Source organism: Danio rerio, chromosome 12 (genome assembly GCF_052040795.2).
Source record: "Danio rerio strain M-AB ecotype USA chromosome 12, GRCz13ab, whole genome shotgun sequence".
NCBI lineage: Eukaryota > Metazoa > Chordata > Actinopteri > Cypriniformes > Danionidae > Danio > Danio rerio.
In genome coordinates this window covers 33,972,215-33,986,946 of record NC_141032.1, presented here as the reverse complement: position 1 = coordinate 33,986,946, position 14,732 = coordinate 33,972,215, and the positions used below count along the sequence as shown (strand labels likewise).

Sequence of the window (14,732 nt, the reverse complement as noted above, 5' to 3'; positions counted from 1 at the left end):
AATGCAGTTGAGTTTCAGCCCGTCATGGCTCTGGAAAGTGTGTTTCACTTAATAAAAATAAGGGTAATAGGCATTATATGCCAGTGTGTTTGCATGCAGAGAGTTTATTTGTATGTGCGCATGTTTGTGTAGGTGTAAATGCAAAGATCAAGTTTATATGTATATGCGAGTGTGCCTGTATTTATATACGCAAGTTTCATATATGTTGTTTTGAACATCCAATAGTCTAGGTGTATATGCAAGTAATTTATAGGGGTATATGCACATGTTTTATGTGTGTGTTGATAAGTGAAGTTTAATTTAAATCCTACATGGTGCCTCATATTGCCAGCTGTAAACATATGTGCCTCCCTCTGAGGATGTTTAAAGTCAGAGACTGATCGCGTAGAATGACATACACCCACTAGAGCTAGAGCAATAAAGGACACTACAGTGACACCTCGATGTTGCTTCAGCCATTGACCGGAAACCGCTTTAAGCAACTAACGGTTCTTCCGCATTCCAATCCCATATGCATCAAAAAGGACTATTCATTTGATGCTCAGTAGTAATATGAAATAGTAGTATCTTACACCTAAATCATATTTTAAAATCCACTTCTTCTCAATGACCTTTGACACTTGTTGACATTTTGATTATTTATTTTATTTTATGTCTTTAATATCCTGTTGAGTTTTAGTTTTCTGTACAGCACGTTGGTTCACTTTGGGTGTTTTAATGGCCTGTTTCCACTGAGTACAGTACAGTACAGTATGGTTCGCTACGCTTTTATAGCCGTTTCCACTGTCAAAAGGTACCGAAAAGCAAATCATATCATACCACTTTTAAGGTACCCTTTTGGAACCCTTTTTTACCCCGTACCCTGTAGTTGTTTACAAGGCCATCTAAAGTCTGAGCAGTTTCACTTTCTAGCTTGCGCTCGCTCAGCATCTATATTTAAAATAACAAACTTTTTGAGCTGATAATAATAACGTGCGCGTGATTATTAAAGTGCTTCTGACACCCGATCCTTTCAGAAATGGATAAAAATAGGAGACTGACACATAAAGAAGCAAATAAAAAGTCTAAAAAAAAAAAAGAGAGATTCTTTCAGCCACCTAAAAGATAAACAAACTGCCATAAATAATTATTATCATCACCTTTTGGACTATTATGAACTCGGAATGGCGAAAATACTGTCCAACAAGAGGTTACATGCTGGTGAAGATTAAAGATACAGATGAGAGGTTTGGACTGATGTTGCACGTTGTTTTTGAACCCAAATAAGGACTAATATGCTGTGTAAGGACTATGTATGCTGTGTGTAGTTTTTCTGTAACTGGTCAGAGACTGTAATAGTCTGTATGTGTTTATATATATTGCATTTATTTACTTATTTTATATAATTGCAGACATTACAGTAGACTATTTCGCATTGATCTGCAGTTATAATAAAATGGTGTTCACAGAAAAGTTAGTAATGAACATTCATACACAAATATTCATGTGTATAAAGCATCTGTTGTAAGAAGTGCTTCTCATATAACATGTAAATGATCTTTTTTTTTTTTTTTTTTTTTGAATGAGAATGACGTCAACTGAAACTTTATACACTATGCCCACCATTGGTACCCTTTTGGCAATGAAAACACAAGTCTGATACAGGTGACCCGTAGCATTCAGTGGAAACGTGCCATAAGTTTGATTGACTAATTGATTAATTGATTGATTGATTGATTGGTTGGTTGATTGATTGATAAAACTGCTTCAGCTTTTAAGACTCTGTATATATTACAACAATTTTAAAGTCATACTCCATAAGATACTGTTTTTTTGTAAGAAATGGACTGAAATTTAAGATGCTAGAGACTAAAAACTTGACATACAAGAAGTAATGCTTGCCATTTTATTTCACCACAGAATGTTTAATCACATACAGATAGGACATGGGTGAACAAATAATGACCAAAGTGATTTGATTTTAGAACAAACCTGCCTTTAAATCAGTATTCAAAGATGTTCAATACGTTCTCTGTGTTGCTCAATGCTGCTTTGCTTCTCTCAGTAATTTAAGACAGCTTTTTTCTCTCTCTGAACATTCGTGTAAGGCTCTTACTTCACTTTTCAGATCGCCCAAACTTCCTCATTCCACCACATGCCATGTTTCTAGGCTGACCTCATAAAAATATGAGGATGGGAGGTGTATCTTTGGCAGGTCCAAGTGGAGTTTTATGAGGAAAATGCAAGAGACCATGCATGGGGAACTTTCCCTGCACAAACATTGCGTCTTCAGGAGCACAAACCAGATGGACACAGTTGCTATGGACACCAAGAGGTTTGCAGACCTTTCTGAAATGTCACATTCTCTCCAAACACCTCCCCCCACAAACACAAACTTGAGAGTCTGTTCTTTATTTACAGTCTACGCAGACAACACTCTCCTACAGAGCATCTAATGAGGCTACTGGACTACAGCCCACCGCTGAGGCTTAAAGTACTTACAATGGTTTACATAAAGGTCTTTTTTTTTTTTACACAGGGTGTTCAAGAAAAAAAACATCAAACAATTATCATTCTGTCTTTCAGACAATGTGAAAGGACTAAAACACATCAAGACCCCTCTAGACAGGAAATGCTTATGATGTTACTGTTTAAGTCTCTGTACTGGTGAAATAAGGATGTGAAACAAGTTATTTTTATTACTTACTAGCTGATTATAATCAATGGTTAATAGAATAAAAATATATTTATGCTAATAAATAATTTTAGTGGCTCTAAGAGGAGTGAATCTTTGTGTAAACAGTGAACTTAAATATAATTTTAGGAATTCAGACGATTCATATATAAAGAGTTCAGATGCAAAAGCCTGATATGAAAATGAATTAAATTCATTATGCATAGGTTTTAAATTTGATTCAAATATGCTTCTGCAAATGAATAATGATCCGATTCAATTCAGAATTAAATTGATCTCTCCATTGATTTGGGGATTTAACACTGGAACACTGGAAAGCGTAAAATTGAAGCAGTGTACTGATGCTGTGACATGTTACCTGATAGATTTAAAAGACAGACGAGTTGTTAGATAGAGACAAGATTAATTAAATGTCACATTTAACAATTAGTGAGACACAATCCAGCGGTACATCCTTAATATCCTTGAACAGTCCAACGTGCACTGCTCTTTGGGTGACTGCTCAGACGCTGCAGCGCATGCAGAGTGTTTATGTGTGTGCATGTGTGTGGTCAAATGTGCATTTTCAGCGGTATAGTGTGGAAGGAGGGCTTTTCAGAAATGCTGGGTGAAAAGATAATGTGGACGGAGATCGTTTTTGTTCTAAAATGCCATTTTAAAACCACGACATATTAGCGTAAACGGGGTGTATATTTTTCACGAGTGGGTTGCTGCTGTGAAGCAATGCCGGCTGAGCATAGTGATGGCTATCGCCCATCGCGATGGACGATGGCATCATCTATCGACCCAACCCTACTTAGTAGTTCTAGTGTTAAATAATATTTTGCTTATATACATTTTAAATATGCAATGCTACCTTACTGAATCATAATTGCAATTAAATTTTAGCATCTTAAGACAATTTCTGTTCTATAGAAATGCATCATTTTAAAAGCCATGATTTAACATTGACAATAAAGCTGCTCAATATGTGCAACATTACAGTTCATTAGAATATAGCATACATAGCTCTATCTTTGTCATTTTGGCAACACAAAGTCATTTTTTTTCCTGATTCACTAAAAGAGGTGTGATTTAGACCCACGTGAAGCTGGCTAAAGATAAAAGAATTTCTTAAACAAAAAAACTAGCTCTTCCAAACACAAAAAATCATCCACCATAGACCAAAAACTCATTGTCATCTTGAAAACCAAAAAGGATAGGAGTTCTTTTAGATTATCCAGTGGACAGAAACGGTCATCAATCTCTGACTCATTTCATGACACTTGGCTTGTATCACCTTTGCAAGTTTGTAGTCACATGACCTGGTTCCACATGACCTCCATTTTGTACCCTAATCTGACGAGTTCAGTCCTTCTTAGAGTAAATGAGTAAAGATCATGTGCAACACAAGGCCTCACAGCTGGTGCTGTAAACAAATGGCAGCCATCAGTTGTAGTGGTTAAATCTGAATGGTGCACATTATGAAACAAAACAAACAGATATCTGATATCAGTGATAGTGTACACTTGCTGAGAGATGTACTATAAGCTTACTGTCGAGTCAGAGAGTGTCAGGGGACAATACTGCTCTCTCACAGACAATGTCAAAACACTATTCCCTAGTGATTTAAGAAGTCATTTTTTCCAAAGCTATGTGAACATCAGTTGTGGCTGGAAAAGAATGCCAGGAATGTTCACAACTTTTTCTCTTGGCTACAAGTGTTGTGAAGCTAAGTCTCTATACGTTATAAACACAACCTGCACTCTCCAGTGAATCAAATCAAAATGACATCTGTTGATGGAGAACGGGTAAAAGCAGCACGTGTAAAATGACAGATATCATTTTGAGAAGCAGGTGTCATTTAGCAGAACTGGTATAATGATCAAACATCACTGAATTAGCAGTCATGTTTCAAATATCAGACATGTCTCATAATATCAACACAACAAGGCTTGGATGACAAACTTGGACAGGTAATGCTTCTACTCCCTGCTATATTAATAATTCAAACGCTTCATGTGGAACCAGGAACATTGCTTTGAGTTGGCTTTCTACAGTTTTCTATGTTTAATTCTCAGCTTTTCTGGTTGTATTTAATTTACTAAGAATTTTTGAGAAAAATGTAAATATAACATTTTAATTTAGAGCATTTTCTTGACAAATATTTTTATAAAAATCAGATTAATCCACCTATTTCTTATAAACTGGTCATAAGTTAGATCATTGATATTGTTTAGTCTAAACATCCATATATAATTTCAATTTTATTTGTATAGTGCTTTTACAACAATTCTTGTTTCAAAGCAGCTTTCCAAAAGGTGCATATTATTGCATTACAATAAAATAATTTAAAGGTGCAGTAGGTGATTGTTTTCAGAAACTTTTTTTGTTGTGCTGGTTGAAAGTCTCTTCGCATTACAATAGTAATGATAAAAGTAAATGATCTAAATGTATTTATATGTATTTTATGTTCTGGGTAATGTAGAGTTTAGATTGCATGATTTTAGCCCTGATTTTGACTCGCCGACATGTTTTGAGAAATCGCAGGCAAACACCTGAAATCACAAGCCAATTGGTGCTCGTTCACATGAGTGACAATCACACAGTGTGAACTTCAAAAAATCTAAGAGAATCGGCGATGAGTCACCGACGCCCGTGAGATATTTGGCATGCTAAATATCTGGAGTTATCAGCGATTCAAATCAGGCCATGTGAAATATGTTCTGACTGAAAATAACATTGGTGATTACCTACAGCCAATGAGAGTGCAGCATCCACCAGTGTGGGTACTTGCAGGCCAGCTGGAGGTTGGAGGAAAAGTTAAAAATGTTTATTTTCAGTCTATTTGGACCCAAGAAATAGTCAAAAAACTATTTTGGCAGCAGCAGTTTGACGTGTCACTTAAGCAAATTCACAACTGGGTCGAAACTAAAAAGTTGAGGAGAAATTTCTAATTCCCTTCAAAGGCCAGGTGAGCAAAATCATTTTCTACCCCACTAAAGGCTTCTTTTCTCATTGTGTAGTTAATAACAAAAGATAAACTATGTGACGTTGCGTTGTTCTAATGTAACTTCTCGCGTATGTTTGGTTGAGAGACACAGTTTGGACAAAGTTGTCGGTGACTCTCCTATTGTAAAGTCATGCGGCGTGAAACCCTCTGTCGCCAATCCATCTAGCAGAGTAAACAAAGCAGCGACGAAAGGCCACCCCTGATAGTCATGCAGGGTGAAAACAACTGTGACATGACAACTTAGAAAGTAGTCTGAACTCTACATAAGGCATAAGACTAAGCTTACAGTAGTTGCTTTAGGACAAAGCATGTGAGAGAGTGAGACTGATGAGTGAGACTGATGAGATAGTGATGACAAGTTTTGCTTGCTAACTGCACAACTAAAAATGTGCTAGATATAATACAGTTTTTCATTGGGAATTGTGGTATTTTAAAGTACTATAAAGTTTTCTAACTGGCGAATGACATGAGCTAGTGGGTCTTCGTCATCTTTAAGATGTGCGTTTATGATATTAGGACGAGTGGCTTTGGATGACAGGGGAAGGACTGTATTTGAAAGATATTATGCTAACCGTTTAGCATTTAAGCAGATCACCTACTGCACCTTTAAAGTTACAATCAAATATAAGTCAGTATTTAAAGACATAGTAACCCTGCACTTTTAAAGCATATAGGTGATGTTTACGTGTACATGTTAAATGAAGTGTATTTATGTATTAAGTATAGGTGTTGTCCTCAGTAAATGTCTAAAGACATGGCATGTCATTTGTTTTTGTTTTTTACTTTGTCACTTTAGAATATTTAGCAAACTAAAAATAGACTCAAATGCAACCATAAACAGAAAATATTCATGTGGTCTGTCACATTTTCCATAATTGCATGTATTGAAAAATAATGTGTACAACAGCTAACATAACCATGAAACACCAAGTAAAATAAAAACCTGTGTGATATGCAAACATGGTTATTTGGTCAACACTAAGTTGCCTATTTTTTTCCAGTTCTAAAAAATCAGAGCATGTTTTAACCATCTAATACTTAAGATCTCCACAGAAAAGCAGCCTAAACCTGTTGCACAGGAACTGACTACATCTCTGAGGACTGAATGACAAACACAACAATGTTTGTGAATATTGGATTGCAGAACAGACAAATAAGAGTTCCGTTAATCTTCAGATGAATGAATCGCCGTTACAAAAGCCAACACCTTTAGAAGTTTATTCACCACAATTGAATAGCGCACAATTTGTTTTTATGTGAATGAATGGTGTCCTAAAGCCTGACATGCTGTTGCTTTCTCAGCAAGAGAGACAACTGACAACAGTTGCCATTTCTAACAGGTGACAGGAATCAAACGTAACTTTAGATTCTGTTTCAATAGACTTGTTGTTGTTTAATGAGATGTAAACTGTGTATGTTCAGCTTGACTGGATATTCATGATTTACAACAGTCATCAGATTTGAATGAATGATTCATATTCTCCAGCAAATTCAAGCATATTTAAAACGCCAGAGTCTTGTCTAAGCTGGTCTACTGGTTTACCAGTCTGGTCACGTTGGAGGAGTATTCTCTTATTTGAGCAATTTTAAACTAAAGTTATTCGGGACTCGGGAAACTAAGCTCTAAACCAGCTGGACCCACAAAACCAGTTAAAATTCAGCCTGGTTAGATTGTGAACACGCTAATTTAAAACCATGCAACCAGCTTAGGCTTATTTAAGACTGTTTTTCCACATATTTGGTTTGATAAAGCATTTCTCCAAAACAAGTACGCCCATGTGATTAGTCGATATTTTGACTATCACGTTCAGACTTGTTTTGGAAGCTCTTCGGACACAGCAGAATGAAGATTCAATCAGTGACTCAATCAGACTCGCCGGTATAAAGCGCAACCTGTTGAAAAAGCAACGAGAATCGATTCTAAAGATTCGAATCACTAAAAAGAATCAAACCCCCTCCGCTAACGGTTTATCGTGTTTTCTAAAGAAAACGGCAAGCAAATGTACATATTTGCATGTTGGCCGATGCTGAACACAAGTATAACTGACGGAACTCTCACAAGACTGTTATTTATACAAAACAATACCAGTGAAACAGATTTAAACAAGAGAGAGAATGTTATAACTTAACTGAACTCGCGGTTCGTTTGGACGTAATCGACGTTACCATTAAAAACACTAAACACTAACTTATACGCTTAAACTTGGTAGAATAAAACATTTCACTCACCTGTGTGATCACAAATGTCCTGAGTGTGGTCAGACAGCGCTGCAGGAAACTATAAAAATCGACAGCAAGGGAACTTTCCTTTCCAGTTGATGCTCGTTCGGGTTTTCTCTTCTGCCATTAAGTTTGTATCGTTGAGTGAAATATAAAGCTCGGATGAGACGAACGTGCGTTTCAGCCGCCTGTCATTGACTAGGCTCGCTCTCTGCAGTTGATCAGATGATCCCGATGCTCATCTATGCCACGGCGGGATCAGCTGTCATCCCAATGGAAGCGCCAGCATGAGCAGGCTGATCCTGAACTGCCTCCATGCTGACATCAACATCAACACACACACCACCCTCTGCTGACAGCAAGCGCAGGGCTGCCTTCCACATGCCTGAAGAAAAATCCTGCAGGAGCTTTAACACGAGGTATTACGTGTCCGTTTTTAATAGAGTTTAAACAAAGTAGGCATTTAAATCACTCTTCTTATGTGAAACTATTGGATTGGTGCTTTATTTCACTCCATTGCAGTTGTTATATATCTCACTTTTATTTTATAGATATATGTGCATTTTAAGTTCAAGTCTTGCAGGTTAGTAGTTACCAAAATGTACAAATTTTGTGTATTTGTCTATTTTAATAACAATGCTGTTGATTTTTGTGTTTGAAAGTAAATACATTAAAATAATAAAATTTTCACACTAGAATTAAACAATCATTTTAACAAATTATGTTTTATGTACAGTGTGTGTGTGTATATATATATATATATATATATATATATATATATATATATATATATATATATATATATATATATATATATATATATATGTTATACACACACACAGTGGCGCAGTAGTTAGTGCTGTCGCCTCACAGCAAGAAGGTTGCTGGTTCGAACCTCGGCTCTATGTGGAGTTTGCATCTTCTCCCTGCTTTCGCATGGATTTCCTCCGAGTGCTCCAGTTTCCCCCACAGTCCAAAGACATGCGGTACAGGTGAATTGGGTAGGCTAAATTGTCCGTAGTGTATGAGTGTGTGTGTGAATGTGTGTGTGGATGTTTCCCAGAGATGGGTTGTGGCTGGAAGGGTATCCGCTGCGTAAAAACTTGCTGGATAAGTTGGTGGTTCATTCCACTGTGGTGACCCCGGATTAATAAAGGGACTAAGCTGACAAGAAAATGAATGAATGAATAATTTATACAGTTTTTAATCAAATTTAATTGTGAATTGTTATTTTGGAATATGTAATCAATTATTAGGGCGCTGCAGTGGCACAGTGGGTAGCACTGTCGTCTCACAGCAAGGTCGCTGGTTCGAGCCTCGGATTGCTTAGTTGCCATTTTTGTGTGGTGTTTGCATGTTGTCCGGTCTCCGGTTTCCCCCACAAGTCCAAAGACATGCGGTATAGGTGAATTGTGTAAGCTAAATTGTCCGTAGTGTATGTGTGTGAATGAGAGTGTATGGGTGTTTCCCAGTGATGGGCTGCAGCTGTGTGCATGAGAGTGTATGGGTGTTTCCCAGTGATGGGCTGCAGCTGGAAGGGAATCCGCTGCGTAAAACATTTGCTGAATATGTTTGCGGTTCATTCTGCTGTGGTGACCCCAGATTAATAAAGGTACTAAGCTGAAAAGAAAACGAATGAATGAATAATCAATTATTAAATATACTTGTGTTCAGCTATACTTTTTCAATGGTTTCACAAAAGTTGCTGTGTTAAAAAAAATAGTAGAAAAAAACCTTTCATTGCAAAATTGTATCATTGGAATAAGGAAATGATATTTTAAAAAGTCAATTTCACAAAATAATTATTGCAACAAATTATTGCAATATAAATTGCATTTTCAAAGAAATTTTATTTTTATGAAATAATTAATATTAAGATTAATATTAAGATTTTTGTTACTTTAATTTTAAACATTTTATGACAAAATGCATCTAAAAATATCAGCATCATTTACTTAAAAAAATATTTAATAAAGTTTTTGCAACAGACATTACTTAACTGATGAAATCTTAATTATTCTGATATAGCAACTTATTTATTTAACGATTTATTGATTGATTAAATTATTTTACTCTCAGAGATTGAGAATACAAATACCCTTCATTTGGTAATAATACTGCAAAGCTTAAAAAATAACAACAATATCGGCAACAACATCTATAAAGTTATAAAGCATTTTATCGGTTTATGAAAATGAGTCAGTTCAATATTAATTACACTAGGAAAGAGAACAATGTTTAAAGACACAGTTTCAACCACTGTCAGAGGTTAGAATATTTCTGCTGTGTCTGCATTACCTAAAACTTCCTTATATTCAAAAACAATGTCAGGAAGCTGCATGTGAGGCCCTTGTTTGTAATGTAGAGCAAGACTTATCACGTCTTCGTCATCACAGACACATCATTCTGTGCACAATCCACTCATTTCCAACAACTGTCATCTGACTTAGAATTATTACTTGACTTGGAGTTTTGTTTGATTCTGAAAGCCCAAGCCAAGTGTGCGCATCCACTATTGAGCGAGGGCAGATAATAACAGCTGCCGCGTGGGTTTCATTGTGACATTGAGCTCTGTGTTGTAAGCCGCTCTGACACAACATGCCCACAGCATCTATGAGAAAATGCCAGATCTGTCATATCCTGGAAGCATGAAAAGCTTCTGTTGTCTGTTCCCACTGTGACATTTTCATTGAGAAAGCCGATGTGAGCTTGATGCTCTTTGTTGCTATTCATTCTTGTTGTTCTATTCATGAACTTTGTGTCATTTTCATACAACGCAAGCCCTGTCATTTTCTTTTAGACACTTTAATATAGACTGTAAAAGCCAGATTGTTGATCTTTTCTTGTTGATTGGAAACAGACCACTAATAGTTGGAATGAATAATCTTTTTTTCTTGGCGGATTTTTTTTTTTTCAATTTTGTTTTATTGATGGAACGGCTCTCCAAACAACATAATTCTTGGTTTTGAGAGATTAAGTAGTGCTCGGATTTTCCAGCGGCAGAGCTTTTAATCCTCAAGCACGACATTCCTGGATGACATTTTCCTTTTTCCTGTTATTCAAAGGGTATTGTGTTATACCCAGGAAGAACACAGGACATTTTAGCACTGTACTTTAATCTTTGCATCTAAAGTAGATACATTTACTCCTTTTGCAGGCGCTTTTATCCAATGTGACATACAAGTGAAGATAAATTAAGCATAAAAAAATCACCAGGTAGTTGCAGTATGTAAATGTTACAATAACTTTAAGTTACTATATATACAAGTCTAAATGCAATTATTACTATATATTTTATGCGTGTTGATAAGAAAGGGTCTGGTGCACACAGAGATAAGAGACTGTGTTCTACAGGTGGTTTTTCAAGCCCACTCACCGGCGAAATGATTATTTCATACAGTGGCGTCTGCAGCCGTACGTACCATGAGAGGGCTGGACTTAATGCAGCTTTTTATTTATTTATTACATAATTTAAATTGCTTATTAAACAGTATACAATATGATATATTGACAAAGCAAGAAAGAATGATAATAAATAAAGGTGTGTGTTTGAGTGTTTTAAAGTGTGTATCATGTACTTGCATGGTGGGAGATGGGTTAAGAAATCTTTGGCTTTAGTTTTGCTGGCGGTTTTCCCCACCTAAAAATTACAATTCAGATAGCTATTGTTTAAAACAAGGTTAAAGGAGTAAACACTCTTTAAAACAGATAAACCTAATGTAGACATTTGCCAAAAGGCCTAAAACTGATTATACAAATACGGATTTCCAGCACAAGGTGGAGACTGCTGTCTCATTAGCACCTAAGCCGGGGGGAACTGTATCTTTTATCATATAGATGAGATCTAGCTGTGTAGCCTCCTTGCATGGAACAGCTACCATTCAAGGTGTTTTAAACTATTTTTATCTGACAGACTGGCATAAATAAGCAGACATCTCCATTCTTACAATGAGTTTGAGTTTTCTCACCCTTAATTCTAACCGAGTTTGTTCCACTGAGGTAATGTGGGAACATATTCAGTGCAGTCGCAAATACTTTGTAAACACCTGTCCTGTTCATTCAAATCACTTGATTGAATGAATTAAATTGTAATTGACCGGCACAACATGGAAAACGATTAAATACAGACCTCTCTGATACAGAATGTTTAACTTTCATTTTATTTAGGCTAGATTATTGTTTTATTTGTCAATCCAGTTCCTGATTGATTCTGTATTGTTAATGACTTTGTTTTGAAGCACTTTCACCTCAAATGTTATTCGTTCTTTTATTGTATGTAGAAGATAACTGACCAAGAAAAATATTACAACAAAGAGACAAACTATATACAAAATTCGTTTTAAAAACATATTTTCTAAGAAAAATATAGTTTCGTTTGAGCCTGTCCACTACTCAACAGTAAAGGTGGATGATTTTCAGTCTGTTGAAAGTAAGGATTTAATTAATGCTTCACTAATTGTATTGTATCACAATCTTCTGTCATATTATTATATATGATTGTATCACAATCTTCTGTCATATTATTATATATGATTGTATCACAATCTTCTGTCATATTATCATATTATTAGCATTTTTTTAGTATGTCATAATTTTAAAGATTATGTCTTGAGCATCTGATTTTTTCTTTGTGCTGATGTGCTTTTATTACATTTAGATTTTAAAGAAAATATTTATTCACGGATTCATTTTCTTGTCGGCTTAGTTCCTTTATTAATCAGGGGCCACAGCAAAATGAACCGCCAAGTTATCCAGCACATTTTTACGCAGCGGATGCCCTTCCAGCGCAACCCATCCCTGGGAAACATCCACACACACATTCACACACACACTTATACACTACCGACAATTCACCCTACCCGATTCACCTGTACCGCATGTCTTTGGACTGTGGGGTAAACCGTAGCACCCGAAGGAAACCCACACATTTGCAGAGAGAACATGCAAACTCCACACAGAAACGCCAACTGAGCCGAAGATCGAACCAGCGACCCAGCGACCTTCTTGCTGTGAGGTGACAGCACTACCTACTGTGCCACTGCTTCGCCCCTCAAGGAAAATATATTAATTTTAAAAAGGAAACGAATAGATGAATGTCATAACGAATATCCTTATGTCGCCTTTGACAGTAAGCATCAGTGTTTCTTGATATGAAGGGGGTGGGGCGGTGCTGGATTTGTGCATACCTTCTAATAAAATCCTGCAGGCGCCCCTGATTGCATACATATTTTTTTGCAACATAAAGCTTTGATTATTATACATATTTAGTCATGTCTGTCTTTGAATGTTCTTGAATTCGAATATAATGCTAAAACAGTTCATTTTGGGTTGAATGTACTTTTTTATTCCTTTTTTAATTTCAAAAAGAATTTTAGTCAGACTTGTTGTATGTCATGTTGTGCTGCTCTTAAGTTATTTGCTTTTACATTTTACATCTTCTACATTCAAAGCTTTTTTCACTTAGTAATAGCAATGATTAGAATGTACCGCTACACCACTGACCCCTAGTGTTGTTTAGAGTTAGGTAAAAATGATTTTATCTAAGCTTTCGTAGTTGAGTGGAGATTTTATTAAGAATAAAAACCTTCGAAAACACAGTTCAAAACACTGTATAAGCTACTGTATGAAAACGTGCATAATCGAGAGAAGTTGAGGCTTGTAGAATAGTTTTTTTTGACATAATCATATGTTTGTGCATAAGAAGATGATATCATCAGCAATTCAGTCAGGTTTGCAATAAGGAATTCAACATTATTGGATAGTTCACCCAAAAATAAGTTGGCAAAAGAAGGCTGTGTGAATTCAGTTTTTTGCACAGACTGATCTTTAATTTCATAAGACCTCAATGTATCATCAGGAGGCACAGTGTTAACTTGCTTGCATTAGTTCTTTTTTCACTATCAGATTAATGGTAGTCTTTGACTTTTTTGAATGTTTGATGAATCACTACCATGGTTTAAACAATTTTTTTTCTTTAATATTCCACTGAACGAAAGGAGTCTGCGAAATAAATCATAAAATATATACAAATGCGCATTATTCATACAATAATTGCTGAGCTTATGAATCATTTTGCCACATCAACAATTTTGCAGAAAATAAGTCTTTGCTTTTTACTTTTTTACTTGATTTTTACATGTACTTGGTTAACATATCTGAAAGAGATAGTTTGCTCAAAAATTAACTTGCCATCATTTTATCATCAACCTTCACTTGTTAAAAATTTCTATTTGAGTTCATTTTCATTCATTCATTTTCTTGTCGGTTTAGTCCCTTTATTAATCCGGGGTCGCCACAGCGGAATGAACCACCAACTTATCCAGCAAGTTTTTACGCAGCGGATGCCCTTCCAGCCGCAACCCATCTCTGGGAAACATCCACACACACATTCACACACTACGGACAATTTAGCCTACCCAATTCACCTGTACTGCATGTCTTTGGACTGTGGGGGAAACGGGAGCACCCGGAGGAAACCCACACAAAGGCAGGGAGACATGCAAACTCCACACAGAAACGCCAACTGAGCCGAGATTCGAAACAGCGACCTTCTTGCTGTGAGGCGACAGCACTACTTACTGAAGAAGATATTTTGAAAAATGCTAGTACTGTAGCTGGTAACTAGTTGACTTCAATTGTATTTTTTTCCTGTAGAAGTTGATGCAACCAACATTCTTCAAAATATCTTTTATTTTGGTCAACAGAACAAAGAAACTCCTAAAGGTTTAAAGCAACATGAGGGGAGAATAAATAATGAGCAAATATCTTCAGCTGAACCGCTTTATGAAATTCACTTTATACTAATCATATATATATATAATTCTATACACAAATTATTTCAGCAAA

The 14,732-nt window shown here is 36.0% G+C and overlaps 1 protein-coding gene across 11 annotated transcripts in view; it reads right to left on the bottom strand.

Moving 5' to 3' along the window:
- dnmbp (dynamin binding protein) overlaps positions 1-8,224 on the bottom strand; it is a 75,105-nt gene extending 66,881 nt beyond the window's left edge. For 10 of the 11 annotated variants that reach the window (XR_015503206.1, XR_015503207.1, XR_015503201.1 and 7 more), the window contains exon 1: positions 7,896-8,215. The gene's annotated coding sequence lies outside the window, so the exon portion shown is untranslated. 11 annotated transcript variants of the gene reach the window in all.
- Positions 8,225-14,732: the final 6,508 nt, after the last annotated feature.